This window comes from Panthera tigris, chromosome F3, assembly GCF_018350195.1.
Source record: "Panthera tigris isolate Pti1 chromosome F3, P.tigris_Pti1_mat1.1, whole genome shotgun sequence".
In the NCBI taxonomy this organism is placed as follows: Eukaryota; Metazoa; Chordata; class Mammalia; order Carnivora; family Felidae; genus Panthera; species Panthera tigris.
The window spans coordinates 40,620,385-40,632,647 of NC_056678.1; the positions used below are offsets into that span (position 1 = coordinate 40,620,385).

Below are 12,263 nucleotides of genomic sequence, written 5' to 3' on the forward strand. Positions count from 1 at the left end.
ATGCTTCCAGAGATGCTTCCTGAGGTACAGAGGGAAGGAGAGAAGTCCCCTGGCTGCTCCCTTCTGCTCACTCTCCATGTGGAGACAGTGCTTCCTGCCGGCAGAACTTGCCAGAAGGCGTAGATCAGTCCCAGGACAGGCAGCTTCGGCAATCAGCCAGCCGCCCCCCACACCTGGAAGAGCAAGAATGAGGTGAGGGCAGTGCCCAGGACTGGCACGGAAGCCAAGGAGCAGGGACGCTCAGGAAGGGAGTATCCTGCAGCATCCGGTGCCACAGAGGTTAGCTGGCCTGAGAAGTGTCCTGGGGTTGGGAGATTAGGAGAGCATTGGGGACGTTAGGGGAAGGTGCTGAGGTCCAGTCTGAGTCTGGTAGACAGCCCCCGCGGAGCTGCTGACCCAGGGCCAGGTCTACGTTCCCCCCTCAGTAAGCTAGACCCGATCCCAGACACAACCGCTCTGCTACTGAAATCTAAATCAGCATCCCACCCTTGACCTTCAGCTCGTGTCCTTGCTGCTCCCTACATCCCCAGCCTTTGGAGACAATGTGTACAACGTCCCACAGTATCCCCTGCCACACCTCTGAGACCCAGGCCCCCTGCCTGGCTCTGTGGGGCTCAGCCTGAGGCCTGATGTCCGGGTGTCTGACGGGGTTGAGCATGGGGGCTCTGCACCCTCTGAGGCTCAGCCCATTTGGTGATTTCTCAGCCTCCTCCCTGCCCGGCTGATTTCTTTGTGCGCCTCTGCCCGGCTCACGCTGCGCCAGGCTCGCCTGCATTGGTGTAATAACCCTGATCCCGTGCTTGGCGGCGAGGAGACAGCAGGGGCAAGCCCCATCCAGGGCTCATCAGCCCCTGTGCCCCAGCTGCGTTAATGGCCCAAGCCCTCCAACAAGCCGATCCTGTTTCTTCGCCTGCAATTAAGACAGAAAGCTCGTTATCTCTCCTGCTCCCATTATCTGCAGACTGTGCTAAGGGGCTTTTTTCTCTAGAGCAGCACCTGCAGAGGCCAACAGAGGTTGACATTAACTCCTTCCCTGCTGCTGTTGGGAGCGTCTGGGTCAAAGAAAGCAGCCTAAGGAGGGAGCTCGGGCTGGTTGGAAACGCTCTGGGAGGGAGGGAGGCACAGGGGCCCCGGCATGACTCTGTTACAGTCTCACTAGGTGACCTTGGGCAAACAGTTGACCTTTTCTGAGCCTTGGAAAGCCTTTCCTCCCTTCTGCCTTGGAAAGCCTTTCCCCCCTTCTGCCCAAGGAAGCTATGAAAATGAATAAGAAGCTGTTTGGTTATCAGCTCCCTTGAGTAACTGTACAAATCCCCAGTCTTGTATTATCATGGCAGCAATACTGCCAATAGTCAAAATACTGGGCCTCAAGATAAAGCATGTAAATAGCCTAGCAACCAGTGGTGGTCATGCCTGGGGAAGATTTGCTGGTTGGGACCTGGAACTGCCCAAAGGGCCTTGGATTTGGTGGGGTTTGCAGGCCCCCTTTGCAGTGTGTCCTTCACCAAGTCACTTAATCTCTCTGTGCTCTAGTTTCTTCCTCCGAAAAGTTAGGGAATCCAACTGGATAATCTCCAAGATCCTTTCCAACTGAGAAATCCTGTTACCCTCAGTGGTTCTTCTATACGACACAATCCGTGGAGGAAGGAAACCAGCATTTACTGAACCCCTAATATGTGCCAAATCTTTCACATCTATCATTATTTCCATTTTAAGTGTGAGGAAAATAAGGTTCGGAGAGATGAAATAAGTTGTCCAAGGCCAAACATCCAATACACAGAGGACTCTCGATTCAAATCCACATTTATGAGGCTGTAAAACCATCACTCTTTTCATGACACCCTGTTTTAGGAGAGCTGCCCATTTAAATGGCTCCTTACAAGGTAGAGCTGAGTGGAGAGAGGAAAAAAATAACCTAACTAAAGACAGAGTGTGAATTCTGACCCCTTAAGTTCTCTGGAATCGTAGTGTCCTTAGGGAAGAATGATCGAAAAAGAGCCTTATTCCCTTTGGTCTCCCCATGTGACTGAGAGATTGCCTAAGATGTGTGTTCAGACTCTGAAAGTTAAAAAAGTGAGTATAATCTTTTGGCATTGAATTCTTGCTGTCGTCTGGGTAAACTGAGACCCAGAGATGGAACATAGCTGCTAATTCAGCAGCCGTTCCAGACGAAGATCTGTATGTGGGTAGCAGACCCTGCTGTAGCCTAATGAGAGACCTCTTGAGCCCGTTTGTAGAATCTCCTTGGAGTCCACCAGAAACTGTCAGGGCTTGCTTATCTGTCCAGCTGACAGGCTGGGACAGCTCCAATGCGCCACCAAGATCTGGATTTGGGACCTTTGGCTTAGGTCTCTAATCTGTTCCTGAGTCATCCAGAGAAAGGGGTCTGGGGAGAGTCTGGAACAAACAGGAATGGAGGGGATCCAGGAATCTCTTGGCCAGCTGGCAGGAAGCCCAGACCCTGGTGCCCCATGAGGGAGGGGTGGGGGAAAGAGAAGCCCCTACATTTTCAAACTGAGTAACTCAAGAGAGTGAGACAGTCCAAAAACCCTTACTTTGGAAGCAACCGACTGAGGCCTCCTACCCAGCCCCCGCCCAACCCTAGCCCCGTGCACAGGTGATAAGACGAATCTTCCTGACCTGTTGGACATTTGTCCCAGCAGCCTGTTTTTCTCCCTAGTCCCTCAGGCTCTGAACAGGTCCCTGGTACCTTGTCCCTGGAGTCAGGCCCTAGGCTGGATCTCCCATCTTCCTGGTTTTGGGATTTGAATTTGTGATATCTCATCTTTTGCCAAGAGCTTTTTTATGGAGTACTAAAGACCCTGGGTGCCTGGCTAGCTCAGTCAGTGGGTGGAGCATGTGACTCTTGATCTTTGGGTCGTGAGTTCGAGCCCCACGTTGGGTATAAAGATTACTTAAATAAACTTAAAAACATAAAAATAAAAACCCTTAGTGCAGCAAATCTCCGAGCATGTTCTGTGGCTTTTAATCCTGCAAGACACTCTGTGGTAGGGCATAAGATGGCGGGGGGAAGCACACGAATAGTTTCCTGCAGAAAAATCTATCTGCCTTTTGGAATCTTGATCTACCCTATGATCCCATTTATAGGAAATTTTCAGAATTGGCAGTTCCGTGCAGTCAGAAAATAAATGCATGGTTGCCAGGCTGAGGACATGGGAATTGACCACTAGTGGGTATGGGTTTCTGTTTGGGATGGTGAAAGTGTTCTGGAATTAGGTAGTGGTAATGGTTGTACAATTTTGTGAGTATACTCAAAGCCGATGAATCACGTACTTTAAAAGGATGAATTTTATTATATGTGAATTATGTCAATAAAAAAAAAGAAACCCAGAATTTCTCCAACTTATTTGAATATAGACCCATTCTATCTCAGGGCTTTGATTAACACCCAGTGGAAACGCTTAAAAACGGCGAGTGTTGAAAATTGCCATTTTACAGATGGGAGAAGGAGAAAGAAATAGACATCTGTGCCTCAGTTTTGTCACTTTTAAGATGAGGATAATAATAGTTAGCACCTTGTAGGGTTGCTGTGACACAAAGTGAGTTAATATATGTAAAGCACTTAAAACAATGCCTGCCCAGTAAGTGCGGAATAAGATGTCTGTTGTCATTGTTATGTGAGTGAGCACTATGGGATGGTCACCAAATGTAAGCTATGTAGCTTGGTCCTCAAAACCACCCTCTAAGGAAGCCATCATTATCTCTGGTTCACAGATCTAGAAAGTGAGACTCCAGGAGGGATGCCTGGTAGTCCCTGTGCCACTAGTGATGGACATGGAGGGGGAGATTGTCACCGGTCCCTCTGATTCCACCCTGCCCCTGAGGTGTAATCTAAAATCCCCTAAAGTCCCTGCCTGACTTTCTGTGTGTGCAGGTTTATTGAGGTATAATTTACACGAAAGGAAATTCAGTGAGTTTTTACGAACGAATACAGTTGTTTCACTACCAACCGGATCATGATTTAGAATATTTCCCTCTCTTCAAAGAGTTTGCTCCCTGGCCTTGGCAGCCCCTGCCATGCCTTTTTTGGCACGGGTGTCAATGGCCACATGAGAGGTGCCAGCAGAGGCCGGGGGGCGGGGGGGGGGGGGCTGCAAGGGGAGCTGCTGTTTGCTTGGGCGGGGCCTGAGGGGCCAGAGGACAGAGCATCAGAGTCACAAGCCAGTGGGCTGGGCTGGGCCTCGCTCTTATCAGCGGAATCAGCCAGGGTTCTTGCCCGTCTGAGAACTGCCTTTTTGCCCCCTTTCCCAGCATGGCCCCGGCAGAGAGGGAGGGAAGGGGCGGCAGGTGGGATGGGCTACGGCGATGTTGCGTGGAGCTAGGAAGCCCATGTGCACGTCTATTTCTGTAACTGACTCACCAAAGACCCTGGACAGTGACTTGTCTTCCTAACCGTCACTTTGGGCCCACCTGGCACTCCCTACACCCTTCCTTTGCTTTCTTTTTCTGCTTAGCCCCATCTCAACTGCTACCTGGCTTCTCTTCATCACATCTCTTCCCACTAGGATGTAGTTAGCTCTCTGAGGATGAGCATCTAGGGCTGAATTTCTAGCCTTTACAATGAGGGCCCAACCCCCTCCTTCCCCTCTTCTATAAGACAGGGTGTTACTCTGATTTTCTTCTCACTCTGAAGGTACCATGGGATCACCTGGGAGAGAAGAGACAGAGGAGGGAGGCTGCGGTAGCTGTCACCCCTTAGCAGCAGTGACAGTGTGGTCAGAAGAGGAGATCTGTGCCCAGAGAGCCTCTTTGTCAAGAGGTAGGGAGGAATAGGTCAGTTCGCACAACCTCCGAGAGGCAGGTTCCAGTTCCAGCGCCATGAGCCCAGCCCTAGGGCCCTGCTGTGTGGCTCTCGGGAAGTCCCTTCCACACTCTGGGTCTGTTTCATGAACAATCACATGAGGGATAGAGCTGGAAGCTCTCTAGACTCCACTCCAGGCCTGCAGTGATGGAATTTGCTGGTTCTTGAGTTTCTGTCCCCACCTGCACTCTTTCAGGGGACCGTAGGGTTTCTTCAGGGCAAGGCCCATATGTCTTTCCCTCCAACTCTGGGCCAGGATTGTGTTGCGGTTGCTGGTTCCTCATGGATTTGCTGATGGCAGATGCGTGGAGGTACACGGTAGCCGAAAGGACAGGGCTAGCAGGGGTTTAGAATATGAAAGCCCACGGGGCGCCTGGGTGGCTCAGTCAGTTAAGCATCCAACTTCCGGCTCAGGTCATGATCTCACAGTTCGTGAGTTCAAGCCCCTCGATGGGCCCTGTACTGACAGCTCAGAGCCTGGAGCCTGCTTCGGATTCTGTGTCTCCCTCTCTCTCTCTGCCCCTCCCCCACTCGTGCTCTGTCTCTGTCTCTCAAAAATAAATAAACATTAAAAAATAAAATTAAAATAGAATATGGAAGCCCAAACCAAGGGAGTCTGCTTCCCACCCAGGTAGGGCCGCTTCCTACACCCCAGGGCCCTTCTCCCTGCCCCTTGATGGTGGGGGGGTGGGGGTGGGGGTCTGCTGCAGGGACAAAGGGGGATGGGGGATTGAGAGGGGAGGTGGAGTGGCTCAGTCACAGACTATTCCCTTTGCTTAGCCTGCACCTGAGACATTGCCAAGCCCTGCCTACGAATGAGCAGTGTTGTCCCATCTCGAAGGTGGCATTTTTGATGTCTGGGGTTGAGTAAGAAAGAACCACAACCGAGAGTTTGGAGATGGTAGCTTTGTCTGATCACATTCAGGTGCTGTCACATCCTCAGTATGGGACCATGTCTCTTCCCTTCCCCCAACTCAGGACTCAGCTTTCTCACTTTCCCAGACCTCCTGTGGGGGTTGGGGTGGGCGGGAGTGGGGGCGGGGGGCGGTGAGCACTGAGAGGGAAGAGATGCCCTGGGGAGAGAGAAGCTGGAAGAAGGGATTCCTGAGCCAGAGGAGAGAGGTCACACCTGGGGTGGGGCCCAGGGTGGGGCTGTGGATGTCTTACCCTGAGCCAGCACTGCAGTCTACAGGGCTGCAGAGATTTGCATACATCTGCATACATTTGCACATACTTATTTTCCCTGGTGCCAACCTAGCTCACATACCCTCCTTTATGCCAGACCTGCTCGGCCCCAGCCAGGGTAGGCTGAACCCCTGGCTTGGAGCATGGGGGCCACCCCATTGCCACTGAGCCCTGGGCCGGGCCCTGACTCAGGGAGGTTGTGCAAACTGACCCTGACCCACTTATTCCATTCAGTGGCAGTGAGGGGGGTAGTCAGTGAATCTGGCTCATGAATTGAAGAATGGGTGGCCTGACCCAAAAGGCTTCCTGGAGGAGGTGGTGTCAGAATTGTGCTGTAAAAGCTGAGATGCATGAAGAGTGGCAGGAGATAACTAGTTGTACCCAGGGACTGTGAAGGAAAGCTTCATCTTGTGTTCCAGGTGGCAAAGTGAAGTTCACTGTGGGAAGGGGCAGAAGGCCCCATAGCCAAGTGAGATGAGGAGCCAGCCCTTACCTCACAGCTCTGAGCTCTACCTGTCAGACCAGGAGTGAGTCCAGTGGTGACTGGGGATTCCCTTGGTGGCCCTCTTCTGTCATTTCCATCTTGGGGCCATACCCCCTCCAAGTCACATCTTTCTACTCTTCCTGATTTCTAGGGGCCTCTGTAGACATTGGTTAACGTGCACAGGGCCTCCCCATCATCAGACATTGACAAGCCCTGCCTATGTTTGCCCCAGACCCTGAGCAGCGTTGTCCCATCTGGAAGGTAGAAATTTAGCTCTCTGGGGCTGAGTAGGGACTGCAACCAAGAGCTTGGGGCAGGACTGGGGAAAGAGGTGTTTGATCATGCCCTGGCTCTGGCTTTCTGAGGCCTTAGGTGACTGATGCTTTTCCCAGCCCCAGACCATCTCCAGTGGCAGTCGCCGTTCATCCATCAGCCCCACGGAACCTGTCAGCAGGTTGGGGCTACTTTGGTTCTCAGGCTTCAGTGCACTCTTGGCCAGAGACAACTTCCCCTCCCCTGAGGGGTACTAATGCAGGCCCATAAATTAAGACATCTGCTTTCCCTCCAAGCCCCGGGAACCTGGGCCCTACAACATCTACCCCTGTTTTCTTTGGCCCTGTTCAACTTTCCTCCAATTAGTCAGGCCCTGGGGCAGTGGCTAGACACAGATGAGTCAGAAGACTGTAGAACCACATCCAGAACCAGGAGTTTATCCAAATGTCAGTGACCTTTCCCTGCTGATTCGTCATTTTCTCAGCCATTCTTTAAGCTCTTTTGTCCTGGGCCTGCACCACTGTATTTGTAGTTGCTTGTAAATTTCTTTGACATATCTCTACTGGTATTATCACTAGAGGGGAGAGCAGTTTACCACTGACCCAGGATTCTGTCTCCTCTGCCGCTAGCAGACTGGGGCTCCCAGTGGCCTCAGCTCTGGCTCCTCCCCAACTGAGAGCCACAGCCTCTTCCAGGCTCTCCCTCCTACTTCTGTTCCAGTTGCAGGTGCAGGGAGAATCAATGAGCCTGAGGCCATCAGGGGCTCACTGATATGGTGATGGATTAGGATCGTGTGTTAAGACTTCAACTTTTGGCCCTCGGGGTCACTGTAATAGGACCTCCCTCAGAACAGGTAGAAAGAGGCCAAGTGCACCCAACTGCTCTGAGAACACCACCAGCCAAGAGCTAAGTGCCAAGGAATCTAGCCTGTCTACTGGTAAGTGAGTGGTGCCTCCTAGCCTATTGATGGCTCACAAGGCCATCCTGGGCCCTGGCAATTCTTAGCCCCATGCTGTGGAGTGAATTATGAAGGCAAGGGCTTATCTTCGCCTTACTTGTGCACTTCAGAGCCTCCAAGGTTGGAAGGTTGGGGCTCTCAGTATGACCCAGGAAAAGGGGGGGGGGGCAGGGGAAGAGGCTGCAGGAATGAGAAGATGTGAAATGCTCCCAAACTGCACAGGGTCTGGCAAGGCTTTGCAGGAGGAAACATTAGGAGCCGGCTTATGAGAGAGGTCAGACTAATTTTGAGGACATCTCAGCCCAGACTGCTAACAGAGCCCTTTGTGGAGCCCTCTTTCAGCAAGGAGAATTGCTGGGGCCTGGCCTTGTTGGGCCTTGGGAAAGCTGAGGCTCTGAGTTATTAAAAAGGGGAAGGAGGGTGGAGGAAAGGCAGGTAGAGAGGTGGACGTTATGAGGGAGGATCAAAGATGGATTCCCTCTATGACACATGGATAGCAAGTGAGGTGAGGTGAGTGAGGGGCAGTAGGGAGAGGGACTGGCCCTTTCATCAGCCAGCCTTGGCAGAAGCTAGGGCTGAGCAGCTAGATGGGAAGGCAGCTCTAGCCTCCACCCGGTGCTGGGGAACTGGGAGCTGTCCAGCACAGGAGCCTGCTGAAACCAGAAGGGGCCTGGCCTGAAGGAGGCCTCAGGGGAAAAGTGTGGTGGCTCTCCCAGGGTGCCCTCTGTGGCTCACTGCCCCTTCTCTGCTCCAAGGATTAAGAGGCCAGTTTAGAGGGCCAACCCTAAGAAAGGGAACCCTGAGCAGAGAACCGTTGCATTTTCTCTATGGAAAGGGCATTGGCAGAAGACGAGAAGGAACAGGGTGTTCAAGAAACGCACCAGTGTTCAATTCTAAACATTAGTCAAGTATGAGGTACTTCGCACCACTCTTACATGTCCTGTGCTGAGCACCGCTAGGAAGCCCCCCAAGGGAGCGACATGAAAGCATTTGAAGATTGCTTCATGCTTCTAGTGCTAACTGTATAACCAACAGTTTGGCCGTTGGGCCTGCCACATGGCTGAGGACTAATGTCCAGGCACATCACCAAGTCTCCAGGAGACCGGGAAGGTCCTGAGACACTCATTAGTGGGACCTCCAATCCTACGTGCTGATAACCTAGGCCATCTCTGGTGTCTGCCTCTGCCACAAAGCTCACTCGTGTAAGCTCGATTTTGTCAGGCTCTCCTATGGGCTTCAGTGCTATACTAGGTACAGGACGTGTAAGAGTAGTGTAAGGCACTTCAGTCAGACGGATGCTTAAAACTGAACACTGGGTGCTTCTTTCCCACACCTGCCCTCCCAGTTGAAGCTGTCTGAATAACCCGTATCTTCAGAAGCCCCACCTAGCTCTCTCCTTCCCTCTGCTCTGATCCCATACACCACCTTTTCTTCAAGTGCTTCCTTCAAGCTCCCTCCTTCCCCCAAGTGCCAAGGGATGCTGAGTCTGTTTCTCACCTTCATTCACCAGGTCCCTCCTCTCCAGGCAGGGACTGGGAGTGGAGTGGTGGGAGGCTGGAGCAGCTGTGCACGCTGTCACTGCAAGTGGGGATCAGGGTTGGAGGTTGGTCCTCCATTGTGGCTACTGTCTCCCAGCCAAGGGAAAGGGGAAGAAACCCCATCCCAGTGCTTTTTGGCTGACTTGAGAGCACCATTCCCTCTTCCCTCAGTCATTGATGCATCTCCCCTGCCACCTGGATGTCTTTCCCCACTCGGTGTGGTACCTCCCATGCCAAGCCCGATCCTTCCTGACCCAGTACTCTCCTCCTCTATGAAGTTATTAACTAACTGTGGTCAAGTCCCCTTCATGATTGTCTCCTCAGCAGTTCTGTGTGTCACTTGTACCAGACATACTGTGGGGTAGCAGTTAACATCGGCTCACAGGGTGCTGGGTGGCTCAGTCGGTTAAGCGTCCAACTCTTGATCTCAGCTCAGGTCTTGATCTCAGGGTTGTGAGTTCAAGGCCCATGTTGGGCTCCAGGCTGGGCATGGAGCCTACTTCAAAAAAAAAAAAAACAAAACATTGGCTCAGGGCCAGCAGCCTGGCTGAAGTATTACCCACCCCACTCCTTAGCTGTGTGATTTAGGCAAGTGCCTTACCCTCTCTCTGCCTCAGTTTTCTCAGCTGTAAATAAAATGAGAAGGATAACATTATCTACCTTGTGGGGTTTTGTGAAGATGGAATGAGATGATCCATGTAAAATGTGGGGAGCAATGCCTGGCACGTGGTGAGTATTCCATAAATATTAGCTTTGTTATTGCCTCTTCCTAGCCTTGGACCCCAGCTCTCCCAGCAGGCTGGGAAAGGTGGCCGAGAGTACATTCACTTTATCTCCCATCAGCCCCAGAGTTTCCTGATTATAGGGACTCTTCCCTTCACCCTGAGGTTAGTCCAAGTTAGTCTAAGGCTTTGGACACACTGAAGACAGAGTATGATCAAGCCAGTCCTGTTACTGGCTGGGCTCATGTAGAAGAAACTGAGGCAGCTTGTGGGTGAGACTTGCAAAGAAGTCCTCAGTTTTTCTAGGTTGGGCAAGAGCTGACCTTGTCATTCTTTGACTCTGTCCTTGGCCCGGATTTGGTGCCTGGTTGTGAGATTCCCTTTTCCATCATGCTCCATCATTACTTCGTGTGGTTATCTATTCGACCATGTTTACTGAGCATCTACAATGTAGACAGGACTGTACAAGGTATGGGAGACACAGTGGTGAATAAAGTATAGTCTTCTGCTTCAAGAGAGCTCCCGGCCTATTCATTGGGAAGATACTGAATAAGTGGGATGGGTTTTTACAAGGGAGAGGCAGTGGGAACATCGATATGGTGTGGGGGTCAGGGAAATTGTCGCTGAGAAAGGACCTGTGATGGGGAAGGGGGTCAGTGAAGAGGATGAGGAGAGAGCGTAGTCGAGGCCTCCTGTAGCCTCACCTGGCTTCCCAGCCTCCACCCTCCCAAGGCACCCAATATTTCTCAGGATTCACACAAACCTACCTTGGCCAAACATCTTCCTCTACTTTCCTTCCCGCCCCTCCCACCTCTCTCTGAAGGTGGCTCTGCTGTCTTTCTGGGAGCTGTGTGGCTGTTGTGACTTGGGGCTTCCTGGTCAGGTCTCAGTGTGCAAACCACAGACTATCACATAACTTCCTAACATGCCCCTGGGGCCCTCTGGTTAAAGCCTGTGGAGAGGGTTTGCAAAGACACCTTCCTGTAGGTTGTGGAGCCCCTGCTCCACTGTGCTGAGGGCTGAGCAGCCGATGGCAGCGAATAGGGCCAGATTTCCTCCCTCCCACTCCTCAGGAAGCTCTGCCTCCAGCACTCCACCCTGCTTCCTGTTTAGTAGGGACGATTTCCTGGCCTGTTTCCTTGCCAGCGGTGTCTCATTTCCTCCTCTCCCTCCCCTCTCTTGGAGCCCCTGCTCAGTGTGATGAGGGAGGCAGGCCCCTCCCCTGTGCAGTGTGCCCTCTCCCTCCTGACTGCATTTCCCTGGGCCTCCAGAGAGCAGTGGGAGGGGCAGTCTGCCCACCCTCCTCTGCAAGGAGGCAGGGCACAGCTCTCTGTAAGAGAAGGCAAGCCCAGCTACAGGGCGCCAAGGCGTCCAGTTCCTTCAACATCTATTGAACGTCTGCTATGTGCCAGGCACTGTACTGGGTGCCAGGAGTCCAAACTGAGAAGCCAGTGCTGTGTAGACTGTGGAAGCTTTGGGGGGGGGCAGTTGGGGGAGAGCAGGACTTAGCTCTCCAAGGAAGGTCAGCGAGGCCTCCCTGGAGAGGATGATATTTGAGCTGAACACAGCACAAATAGAAATTAGCTAAAGAAAGGCGTGAAACCACAGGGTGTGTGGATAAATGATCAATGTTGAGACCAGGAGGGCTGGGAGATGAGGCTGCGAGACAGGGAGGAGTCAAGTCAAGGAGGGTCTTAGAGACCCCCCCAAGGAGCCTGATTTTATTACATGGGAGAGTTATAATTAGATTTACAATTTGACCAGGTTATTCTGGCCTCAGTGAATAAATGGTGCGAGTGGACCAGTCAGTGTGGGGCCAGGACACCAAGTTGTGTGTCCCGGTGAGAACTACCAAGGGCCTGAACTAGGGCAGTGGCACTAGGGTGCAGGGGTCAAGAAAAAATGGCTGGACCACAGGACTGACAGGACATCTTGGCCTGACGCTGGGGACCTGGGTTCTGGCCAGTTCTGGTTCTGGCTCTGTGACTTTGGACAACCCCTTACATTCTGCAAACCACAAGTCCACCATCTATCAAGTGCCTTCCCCACCTGGTAGAAGGAACCGAGATGATGGAAGTGAAGCAGCAGGTGAGGGGGGGTCATTGTGTAATTGCCATTTACGATTGGTAAAGGCCGTGGGGCTGCAGCCTGATAGGAGCCCAACCCCTCTGTGATTCCTCAGGTCCATGGCAGGGGTAGATGGGAGGGAGAAGTTGTCTCTTTCTGTGGCTGATCCTGGAGCTGGCCAGCTCTACAGAGGTCGTTGAATCCCTGTCCCTTC

At 52.3% G+C, this 12,263-nt stretch overlaps 1 protein-coding gene across 4 annotated transcripts in view; it reads left to right on the plus strand.

Annotated features, from left to right (window-relative positions):
• The window catches only part of NAV1 (neuron navigator 1), a 243,928-nt gene that overhangs the window by 38,559 nt on the left and 193,106 nt on the right, over nucleotides 1-12,263 (plus strand). The gene's annotated exons all lie outside the window — the stretch shown is intronic.